Source organism: Macrobrachium nipponense, chromosome 49 (assembly GCF_015104395.2).
Source record: "Macrobrachium nipponense isolate FS-2020 chromosome 49, ASM1510439v2, whole genome shotgun sequence".
Taxonomy (NCBI): Eukaryota; Metazoa; Arthropoda; class Malacostraca; order Decapoda; family Palaemonidae; genus Macrobrachium; species Macrobrachium nipponense.
The window spans coordinates 3,770,094-3,781,525 of record NC_087224.1 but is presented as its reverse complement, the minus strand read 5'-3'; positions in this window follow the sequence as shown (position 1 = coordinate 3,781,525).

The window sequence follows — 11,432 nt, the reverse complement described above, 5'->3', positions numbered from 1 at the left end:
GTCGAAGGCTTTCTTATAGTCTATCCATGCCATGCTTAGGTTGTTTTCCTTCTCCTACTGTTCTTCATTACCATTTTGTCTATCAGAGCTGGTCTTTTGTGCCCCTACACTTCCTTCTGCAGCCTTTCTTGTTGGTGGGGGATGGTGTTTGTCTCCTCTAGGTATTTGTATAGCCTTTCACTGATGATACCTGTTAGTAACTTCCACATTATTGGTAGGCAGGTGATAGCCCTGTAGTTACTGGCTATATTTCCCTTACTCTTGTCTTTTTGTACTAAGGATGTTCTTCCTGTGGTCATCCATTTGGGTGCTTGGTGATTTGAGATACAATGCTGGAGTTGTTTTTGCTATTCGTGGTGTAGGGCCTTGAAGTTTTTGAGCCAGTATCCATGGACTTCATCGGGACCTGGGCTTTCCAGTTTGGCATTTTCTTTAGTTGGTGTCTGACTGTGTCTGTCGTGATCTCTGTGAATCTTTGTTTTATTCTCCCTGTTTCTTCTTCCTTGACTTCCTGGAGCCATGTTGCATGTGTTGTGTGATACCGGATTGCTCCATATGTTTTCCCAGAGTCTCTTACTTGGTTCGGCTTCAGGAATTTCTGGGTGGTTGTCTTCCCCTCTTAGTTGGCTGTATAGTCTTTTCTGGTTGGTTCCGAATAGTTTGTTCTGTTGGTATCCCTTATTCCTATTCATGTACCGTTGGATCTTATGTGCTTTGGCCTTAAGCCTCTGTTTTACATCTTCTATTGTGTTGTTTAGTCCCCTCTCTTGTACTTTGTATTTCTCGTTGAGTACCTCCCTTGTTTTTCTTGCTTCTTAGCCTTTTTCTGCCATCTCTTTCAGTTTACTCAAGTCAGATCTCATCACCATGATTTGCTTTTCCAGGGGCCTTTTCCAAGAGGTTGCTGTTTTGGTTTCTGTTGGGTTGGTTTTGCTGGTGGTGTTGGTGTTCGAATCCCCATCAGTTCTGCTACTAATCTTGCTCCTGCATATGTCAAGTATTTGTTTCTGTGATACTGGTTGTGTGTATCATGCCCATTATTTCATTGACCTCACTTGTTTTCCTCCCTTAATTTCTTGGTGTTGTAGGCTTTCATGGAAGGGATCTTTGTTCTCTCTGTATCTGGCTCCATCCATTGTCTAATCTTTTCTACCCATATCCGTCCTCTCTGTTACTTCGTCGGTGTTTCTTCGTTTGTCGTTGTTTGACACTCAATCCTCCTTGTCGTCTTCTGTGGCATCGTCTCTCAGTTCGTCTTCGTGTAATTCGTTATTATTATTATTATAATTATTATTATTATTATTATTATTATTATTATTATTATATTATTATTATTATTATTATTATTATTATTATTATTATTATTATTAATTAATTATTATTATTATTATTATTATTATTATTATTATTATTATTATTACTAACACCTAGAATATTTTTACCTGTCACCATCCCTTAGATTCATCCACAGCTTAAAATAAAAATGAAAAAAAAAGTTACATAAATAAAAAAAAATTAAAAAAATAAACAGCATCTCGTGTCGACAAGATTACTGGAAATGATTGAAAAATGTTGGAAAATATTGGAAATTATTTGTCTGGTTCGTTCATATATATCTTTTGTGGCGGTTGATGGGTGGGGGAGGCGAGACCAGTGAGGGAGGATGAGTAGGGCCAGCTCATGACCCAAATCAACAGCAAAGTTAGCTTTGTCAAAATCAACTCGGTTTCAAGGTCCGGATTTGATTAAAACAAGACAAATCGTTTTACGGTCTTTTTTTGCTCGATGTCTTTCGTGCTGTTTGGATTGACAGGTAAATTGTCTTCTGAATTTTTTCGAGAGATATTAATCTCTCTCTCTCTCTCCTCTCTCTCTCTCTCTCTCTCTCTCTCTCTCTCTCTCTCTCTCTCTCGCTTTAAGCAAAGGTCTCACATGATATTCTGGTGGGAAATTCTTTGTATATCCAAGTCTTCTTTTGTGACACATTAAAGATATTTGACATTTTAAGATACAAAACAATGTGACATTTTAGGACATTTGAAAAATAACTTAGACTTTTTAAGACACAATAATTTTAAATCTCAGGACATTACAAATATATGACGTTTTTAGGACATTTTCATAAAGTGTTTTTATGACATCTGAGAACATTCAAAAAATAATTAATGCCATTTTTGGGAAAATTTTAACGGAAATAATTTAGGAAAATAATTCAAGATGTTTTGAGATTTTATGAATTAAAAATAAATTCAATGACATTTTGGTAGAATTTTTATAACTTTCATGAAATCTGGAAATGGATATAAAAATAATTCATGACATTTTTTTTTTTTTTTAGGACATTTTTAACAAACAAATAATTAAGACATTTTAAGACCCAGAGACAGAATTTTCCATGTAACTTCCGAGTCAGCCTAAGGGAACTGAGTAATTCGTTTTTTTTGTATTCATAATCAATGGTAACGCCCTGGTTTAGTTTGTAATATTTAATGTTGGGTAGTTTGTATGAGTATGTTAGTATTATACTAGAAAAGCAGTGTGTAGCTGTGTGATCATTCAAAAGAAAAGAGCCTGTTCTTGCACTGATAGTTTTTAAATAGTTTGTGAGTAATGTACATAACATATATATATATATATATATATATATATATATAATCTATTGTTATGAACATTACTCACAACTATTTAAAAGTATCATAAGTGGCAAGAACAGGCTCTTTTTCTTTCAATGGTCATGCCGCAAAGGTTAGCATTTAAAGTCAAGGGGCAAGATCTCCAGACAGTAAAAAACACCAGATAACATTCAAAAAGGATAACGAAATTATAAACCAAAACTTTAGTATTTATTATATTTACATCTTAAATTAACCCACATAAAAAAACTGATTAGGGTTTTAAAATACTTTACCTAAAAAATATTTCTAGAAAGCCCTGAAAATATTCTTTTGGAGAAGACAATGAAAGAGGGAAGGAACCTTAATCCTACATCATACAATACTCAAAAATATTTACATACACAATTACAAATAACTTAACACGGATCACTTTGATCTAACAATCATAAAGGTGGTTACAAGCAGGCACTATATGGGCGATAACAACCACTACTGAATGCAGACACGGCGGGTACTATCAACGCTCCAGAATCACGAAGGGGGTCTGCAGCCAATATAGAAGATATTCAGTTTATATCCTTACCAGCTAGCTGAACAGATTCAGGCCTTTTCACGACTGCGGAGGTTTCAGGACGAAAGCAATACCGGGACAAGACAAGATGCTTTCCCAAGGGCGCAGGCAGGTTCCAGGTGCGGGGGCGTAGATATAGTACCTTCTAAGACACAGGAGGGTGCCCGATCAGAGCACAGGAGACATTTCTTAACAACAAGGCTGCAGCTTCCACAGCGAGTTCAGTAATTTGGAGGCGGAACACCATCAACGCCCTCCGTAATACAGGTGCAAAGGGGGGTCCTCAAACGTAGCAAGCCAACGAGAATCTCCAAATTTTTAAAACGTCTGCAGGGATCAGGTCAGGAAACCTCCAAGATAAGGAGCCGAAAGCCATACGCTCTTCATTCCTCAGCCAACAGTCCCCACCAAAGTAGGCAACGACCCGCAAATCACCAACAAACATCCGGCCGAATAAATACATGGAAAGAGAAAAAAACAACTCACATGGGCGAGGGTACCACTTAAATAATAACAACCTTCGGTGGGAGCAAGAAAAACCTTAACCAGTCTTATTTTGTGGCAATAAAAAAATTTAAATTGAAAGTAACTTAATAATAAAATTTACTTTACAGGCCACGAATGAAAATAAGCATATTATTAATATATAACTATCATATATATATATATATTATATATATATATATATATATATATATATATATATATATATATTATATAATATATATATTACCAGTGAAGGGAGTCTCCCCTCCCCCATTTTAATATTTGGTAGGCGTTAAGCCAGAGCGTTAGGCGAACTGGTAACCCTCGGTCTCTTCTCGCTCTCGTCTCTCTCCCTCACCTCTCTCTCTCTCTCTCTCTCAAAGCAATCACTGGCAAAAAGCCCTCTCTCTCTCTCTCTCTCTCTCTCTCTCTCTCTCTCTCTCTCTCTCTCTATTCCATCGGAGTTCAATACAAAAATACATACGTTTATTCAAAGTAAAGTATTAGTTGAATAATTCAAGTTCTTACAAGATAATTAATGGAATGATAATAGTTCAAGTCTCAGACAACTAACTCGATAACCCCCTGGTATTTAAATGTCTTAATCATAATTAGTCACACCAATTATCTCTTGTTCTCCAAAAGACAGTCCCCTCACTAGGACACTCGGTCCCCTCACTAGAACCAACACTCGGTCCCCCTCACTAGACCGCCTGTTTAAAAGACAGGAATACACACTAGTGAGCACACACAATCATAAAGACAAGTCAGAAAAGATTAATTGAAATAGAACATCTTTACAAAATGTTTCAAACGGACACTAGCCATCCCTTTGGCTAAAGCATGATAACACTTGCCCATTACAGTTTGGAAAATCCCTTAAACAAAAATACATTATAGAGCCCTCCATCCAGGTCTATTTCTCCCCAAGGCAGCCGTCCTCCCTATTTCTGCCTAAAACTTGCCGTTATCACGGACATAGTTCGTACACGTACACTACGAATTCACACTCCTCGTCAACGCCCCAATTAACTGGTCACAGTCAGTTTTCAAAGGCACCTTGAACAAGCCCTCACGAACTCACATACCCACAGAACGAACATTGACCTGCTTAAGTAAGCATCTTTGTATCACACCATCCCAGAAATGATTTATCAGCTTTTCTCAAGGTTGTCGCTCGGACTCTGTCTCCATGGGAAGTTAAATATGAATGAATCTGTAAATTCCTCCTTTTTACATATATAATATATATATATATATATATATATATATATATATATATATATATATATATATATATATATATATATATATATCTAATAAAGGAGCCCATAAAAACACCAAATGTAGAGAGAAAAGTACTATATTTCAGAGACTGCTGTCTCTCTCTTCAGGTATAGCTCATTCATATACCTGAAGAGAGAGACAGCAGTCTCTGAAATATAGTACTTTCTCTCTACATTTTGGTGTTTTTATGGGCTCCTTTTATTAGATGGAATTCTGTTGTTACAGAACACTTTTACCAGTCATATATATATATATATATATATATATATATATATATATATATATATATATATATATATACCAATTTAATTTTAATTCACTAACCAAAACAGTATTATAACCACGAATATTGAATGAAACTTAAAAATATATTTAAACATTCTTCTACCAAATTAAACGAGAGAGAGAGAGAGAGAGAGAGAGAGAGAGAGAGAGAGAGAGAGAGAGAGAGAGAGGTGTTCAAATACATCCAGTAACACAAATGAGGGACGTAACTAAAAAAAAAAGAAAAAAACATAAATTTACATAAAAGGATTAGAAGCTTAACTAAACGAAATATACGAAATATGGGAGTTGGGAATTATGCAAGAAAAGTAAAGAAGGGCGGGAAATGATGAATGGGAGTTGTATAAACTAAAGGAAACTGAGAAGAATGACTGTGTGAAATATGTGAAGTGATTATTATGCATGCAACGTGAAGTATGCAAATGAATATTATGTTAATTAATTTTAGGCAAGAATATTTATGCATATATTGACACTGTTTATGCAGTTAGCAGTAAATATGCAGCTACGTGGAAGAAGATTGATAAAAGAATATACAGCATTATACAAAGTGTAGACGTTGAATTAAGAAACAAATATTATATAAGATTATGATTATACACTAAATATACTTGTTTGCATACATAAATATATAAATAAAATTGACATTAAGAAATACAGTCAATAGAGTTAGACTCCTATATTAAATATATTATATTATTATTATTATTATTATTACTTACTATTATTATTATTATTATTATTATTATTATTATTATTATTATTATTATTATTATTATTATTATTATTATTATTATTATTATTATTATTATATATAAATTTTTTTTTTTGCTCTATCACAGTCCTCTAATTCAACTGGGTGGTATTTATAGTGTGGGGTTCCGGGTTGCATCCTGCCTCCTTAGGAGTCCATCACTTTTCTTACTATGTGCGCCGTTTCTAGATCACACTCTTCTGCATAAAACCTGGAGCTACTTCAGCCTCTAGTTTTTTCCAGATTCCTTTTCAGGGATCTGGATCGTGCCTAGTGTTCCTATGATTATGGGTACAATTTTTCCACCGGCATATCCATATCCTTCTTATTTCTATTTTCAGGTCTTGATACTTATCCATTTCCTTTTTTTTCTCTCTTTCTCTTCAACTCTGGTGTCCCATGGTATTGCGACATCAATAGTGATACTTTCTTCTTGACTTTGTCAATCAACGTCACGTCCTGGTCTATTTGCACGTATCACCCTATCCGTTCTGATACCATAGTCCCAGAGGATCTTTGCCTGATCGTTTTCTATCACTCCTTCAGGTTGGTGTTCGTACCACTTATTACTGCAAGGTAGCTGGTGTTTCTTGCAGGCTCCAGTGGAGGGCTTTTGCTACTGAATCATGCCTCTTTTTGTACTGGTTCTGTGCAAGTGCCGACATTCGCTTGCTATGGTGTTTATGGTTTCATTTTTCGTATTGCACTTCCTACATATTGGAGAATGTATTTCCATCTATCGTTTTTTTTACATATCTGGTTCTTAGGGCCTGATCTTGTGCCGCTTTTATCATTCCTTCAGTTTCCTTCTTGAGCTCTCCCCTCAGTAGCCATTGCCACGTGTCATCGCTCGCTAGTTCTTTAGTCTGTCTCATGTATTGTCCGTGCATTGGTTTGTTATGCCATTCCTCTGTTTCTGCTTGTCTTTCTCATGTCTCTGTATATTTCTGGTCTTCGTCTACTTTTATCAGTCCTTCTTCCCATGCACTCTTTAGCCACTCGTCTTCACTGGTCTTCATATATTGCCCCAGTGCTCTGTTTCTCGATGTTTCCTCTTTTCTTGAGTTGGTACCCAGCATCCATCTTCTGTAGTACTTTTGTCATGGGAATCATGGCTACTACGAAGAGTAGTGGGGACAGTGAGTCGCTCTGGAAGATCACTCTCCTTATATTAACCTGATGTTATTATGGTTCTTGCTGTTGTTGTTATTATTATTATTATTATTATTATTATTATTATTATTATTATTATTATTATTATTATTATTATTATTATTATTATTATTATTATTATTATTATTATTATTATTGTCATAAAAAAAAAAAAAAAAAAAGAAATTATATTATTTAAGTCTTTTTCAATTATTCTATAGAAAATTAATAATATCGATTTCGTGTTCCTAATAATAATAATAATAATAATAATAATGAACCAAACAAAAACTTCTTTCAGTTTTTTCTTCTGAAGATTGAAAAAGAAACCCACGAATTCAATTTGTAACTTGTTTACTTCTAAATGTAAATACTTAGAAGTAAACAAGTTACAAATTGAATTTGTGGATTTCTTTTTCAATAATAATAATATAATAATAATAATAATAATAATAATAATAATAATAATAATAATAATAATATAACCCAACTAGAATTTATCTTTACCATATAATCCAACGTAACACTTCAGTGTTTTATTATAAACCCATTTCCAATAGACTTTTGTACAATGTTATTCACAGTAACTATAACTGAACCGATTCACACCAATTGCAAAGTATTTTACATTCACGGTCTTTTTGGTGATATACTCATCTATTCCAGTAGATTTTTTTATTTTATCTAATTTTGTACATGACAACCTCGCGAAATTGGTCGTGAATCATATGGGTGCGCCTCTCTCTCTCCTCTCTCTCTCTCTCACTCTCTCTCTCTCTCTCTCTCTCTCTCTCTCTCTCTCTCTCTCTTTTATGAATCTGCAATTGGATAATTTATATTGCACATATGTAGATGAATAGATAAATAAAGTACCCCCCTGTCCCCTTTCGCGCTCTCTCCCCCCTTCTCTCTCTCTCTCTCTCTCTGTTATGAATTTGAAAGTGAATAATTTACATTGTACAGACAAGTAGATGAATCGATGAATGAAAAATAACTGAATACATATGAAATATAAAAGAAAAAGGAAAAATCAATAAAAATCTAATATGTATAAATCAAGGTAAAATGTATGCACACACGCTATCAATCTTAAGAATATATATTTACGATGCTTAGACAGCCATTCATAATTATTAATTAATAAAAAATAATAAACAAAACCTATTATTTTTATTTTAGTATCTTGCTAGAAGGAAACCCCTTCTAGCCTACCAAACTCAAGAAGTCCTTGAGGAAAGATGTATAAAAAAATAAATAAAAAAACAAGTATTTTTTCTTGGGTTAACAAGATACCAGCCATCCTCAACTGTGTTGGCCTTATGTCATCTACACAAAAAAATCCCTTTTATTTATCATTCAATAGTCCTCCCCCAACTCGCCCCAACCCCCCCCTCCCGCCCCCCCCCCCAACCCAGGCTGCCCCACTTTCTCCATTAATGACACTTGATCCTCTGTCATTAGGTAACGAGTTTATGGAGGTGGATTTTGTAATTATCTAGGAGGAGATGAATGGGTTAGGTTATATATACACACATATACACATATATATATGCATATTTATAAAAATAAAAAAAGAAAAAATTTGGAATAGTTAGGAAACGTTTTCTAGTGATGTATAGGTATGATTTCAAATATATGCTTTGGTACAGTCATGATGAAAAGTGTCCACAATTCTCTACAAATGTTCCCAACATTTGTCACGCATGTCCTGAATTTTTATGTTCATCATCACCACACTAATTTTGCATCAAATCTCAATTGGTATTCCTTACATATCCAGCAACAAGCCCAAAGCATTTTTTCCCCCATCATCACCACACCAAAACACTCAAAGTCTATGCGAGTCTTTGAGTCAATTTCCACTCGCCAGAATTTGCTCAGCTTCCCTCAAAATCTGTGACGTTTGGAGACGCCTCTCTCCTACTTTCATTCCCTTTTGAGAAATCTCACGTCAGCTTGAAGTCTTTTTGATGTTTCGCACGCTTCAAAGAGACGATGCAGCATCCGAGATTTCTCTCTCTCTCTCTCTTCTCTCTCTCTCTCTCTCTCTCTCTCTCTTCCCTTTGAAAATGGGTGAGTGTGATACCTCCTGCTTCCTCTTTGGAAATAATTATGTCAGCTCTGAGGCTTCTTGTGTCCCTCCCGCTGCCACTGTTGGCATTTCACCAGATGTCGACGGTCGGTCGAATTTGGGATATATACATATTAGTTTTTAGGTGATCTCTTGTTTGACTTTTGTCAGTGTCCTTTTTATGTTATTTATCTGTCTTTTATTTCATTGATGTTATTTATATTGTTCCATTAAACATCACCCAAAACTGGAGTTCCCTATCATGGCATAATCTGTTAACGGAACCTAACCTAATCTAACCTAAACCTAACCTAGCCTAACCTAATCTAATCTAATCTAATCTAGCCTGGCCTAGACTAGCTTAGCCTAAACCTAATATAACTTAACCTAACCTAATTTACCCCATCTAAACCTTGTCTAGCATAGACTAAGCCTAATACTAACCTGAACCTAATTTACCCCCTCCTAACCTGTCAGCATAGACTTAACCTTAACCTAAGCTAGCAGCCCTACCCTGCATAGCCAATATATTGACCCTAACCTAATTTACCCCAGCCTAGCCTAGCCAACATACCTATCTTAACCTCCTAGCCCAGCCTAGCCAAGCCTAACTAACCTAACCTAATCTAGCCTAGCCTAGCACAAGCACCCTTACCTTAGCCTGTAGTATCACCTGAGGATACCCAGTACTGACCCTGAGTTAGTCATTAGTTTATACATAGATAGATAGATAATCTATTTGAAATATATTTGAAAATATTATCATTATTAATACTATAGTTACATTTCCCATTGAAAAATCAATAACAATTATATAAAAAAAACACTGAAAACCAACTTACCAACAACATATATTAAAAAAACTCTTGAAACATTTTATGGAAAACAATTACTAAAAAAACTTACCAACAACATACATTAAAAACTCTTGAAAAACATTTTAATGGAAACAATTACTAAAAACTTACCTACAACACACATAAACTCTAGAAAATATAATGAAAAGCAATTACTAAAAAAATCATCAAACCAAACTTACCTACAACATAAAAACTACTCTTGATAATATTTTAATGAAAAAGAATTATTAAAAAAAAACATAAAACCAAACTCACCAACAACACATAAAAAAACTCTTAATAATATTTTAATGAAAAACAATGACTAAAATAGCACATAATACCAAACTTGCAACAACATACATAAAAAAAAACGTCTTGAAAGCATCGTACCTCCAAACATGTACAAGATCACTCAGGACTTTAGCCAAATGCAATTAATTCCTCTTGAGAAAGCGAGCAAGCAAGCAAGTAAGCAAGCAGCAGAGAGCCTTCCTTCCTATCGATCAATTAACACACTCGGGGCATGATGGAGGGAATCCATTAGCGGTGATGAAACACCTGTGTTGTAATTAGTGGAGAATGGGGTTGGGGAGGGGAGGGAAGTAATGTGGATGGGGGGTTATTTTATTCAATTGCTTTTACCTAAAGTTTTGATGCTCCTATTAAAGTTTGGTGATTGTGCACTTACGAGTTTCTTGGGTAATGTGATGTATCCCATGTTGTATGATTTCCGTGATTTGCATCTATTGATTTGGAATGTGTGTGGTTTTGAATCAGCTGGGAAATCATGGTTAGGTATCGAATGACTTTTAGCACATTCTCTGTATGTGTGTGTGTGCGTGTGTGTGGGTGTGTGCGTGAATATATATATGTATTAGTTTAGAATAATGTGTGGCTTATGGATAGTACAAAAAAATATAAATTCAACATATAATGACTGTTTCAGTATCTCTCTCTCTCTCTCTCTCTTTCTCTCTCTCTCTCTCGATCTATCTCTCTCTCTCTCTCCTCTCTCCTGCTCTCTCTCTCTCTCTCTCTCTCTCTCTCTCTCCCTATAAAACCACAGACACACACACCTGTACATATGTGATGAAGATATCAAAAACTATATGCTGTTTAAACCTTGGAAGAAATTACCCTGCTAATCTTATAATCAATTGCTATCTTCTTCTTTTTCAAAACTGCCAAAAAAACCATAAATATCTCTGGAAAGTAAGAGATGCAGAAATATCACAGGAAATCGAGAGCCCTTTTTGTATCACTGTACCTTAATTAACCTTACTCATAAATTACCATTTAGTCTTTAACTGGGAATGTCTACCCCTGTAATATTCAAGCTACCTAGAGGGTAAATCATTCTATATATATT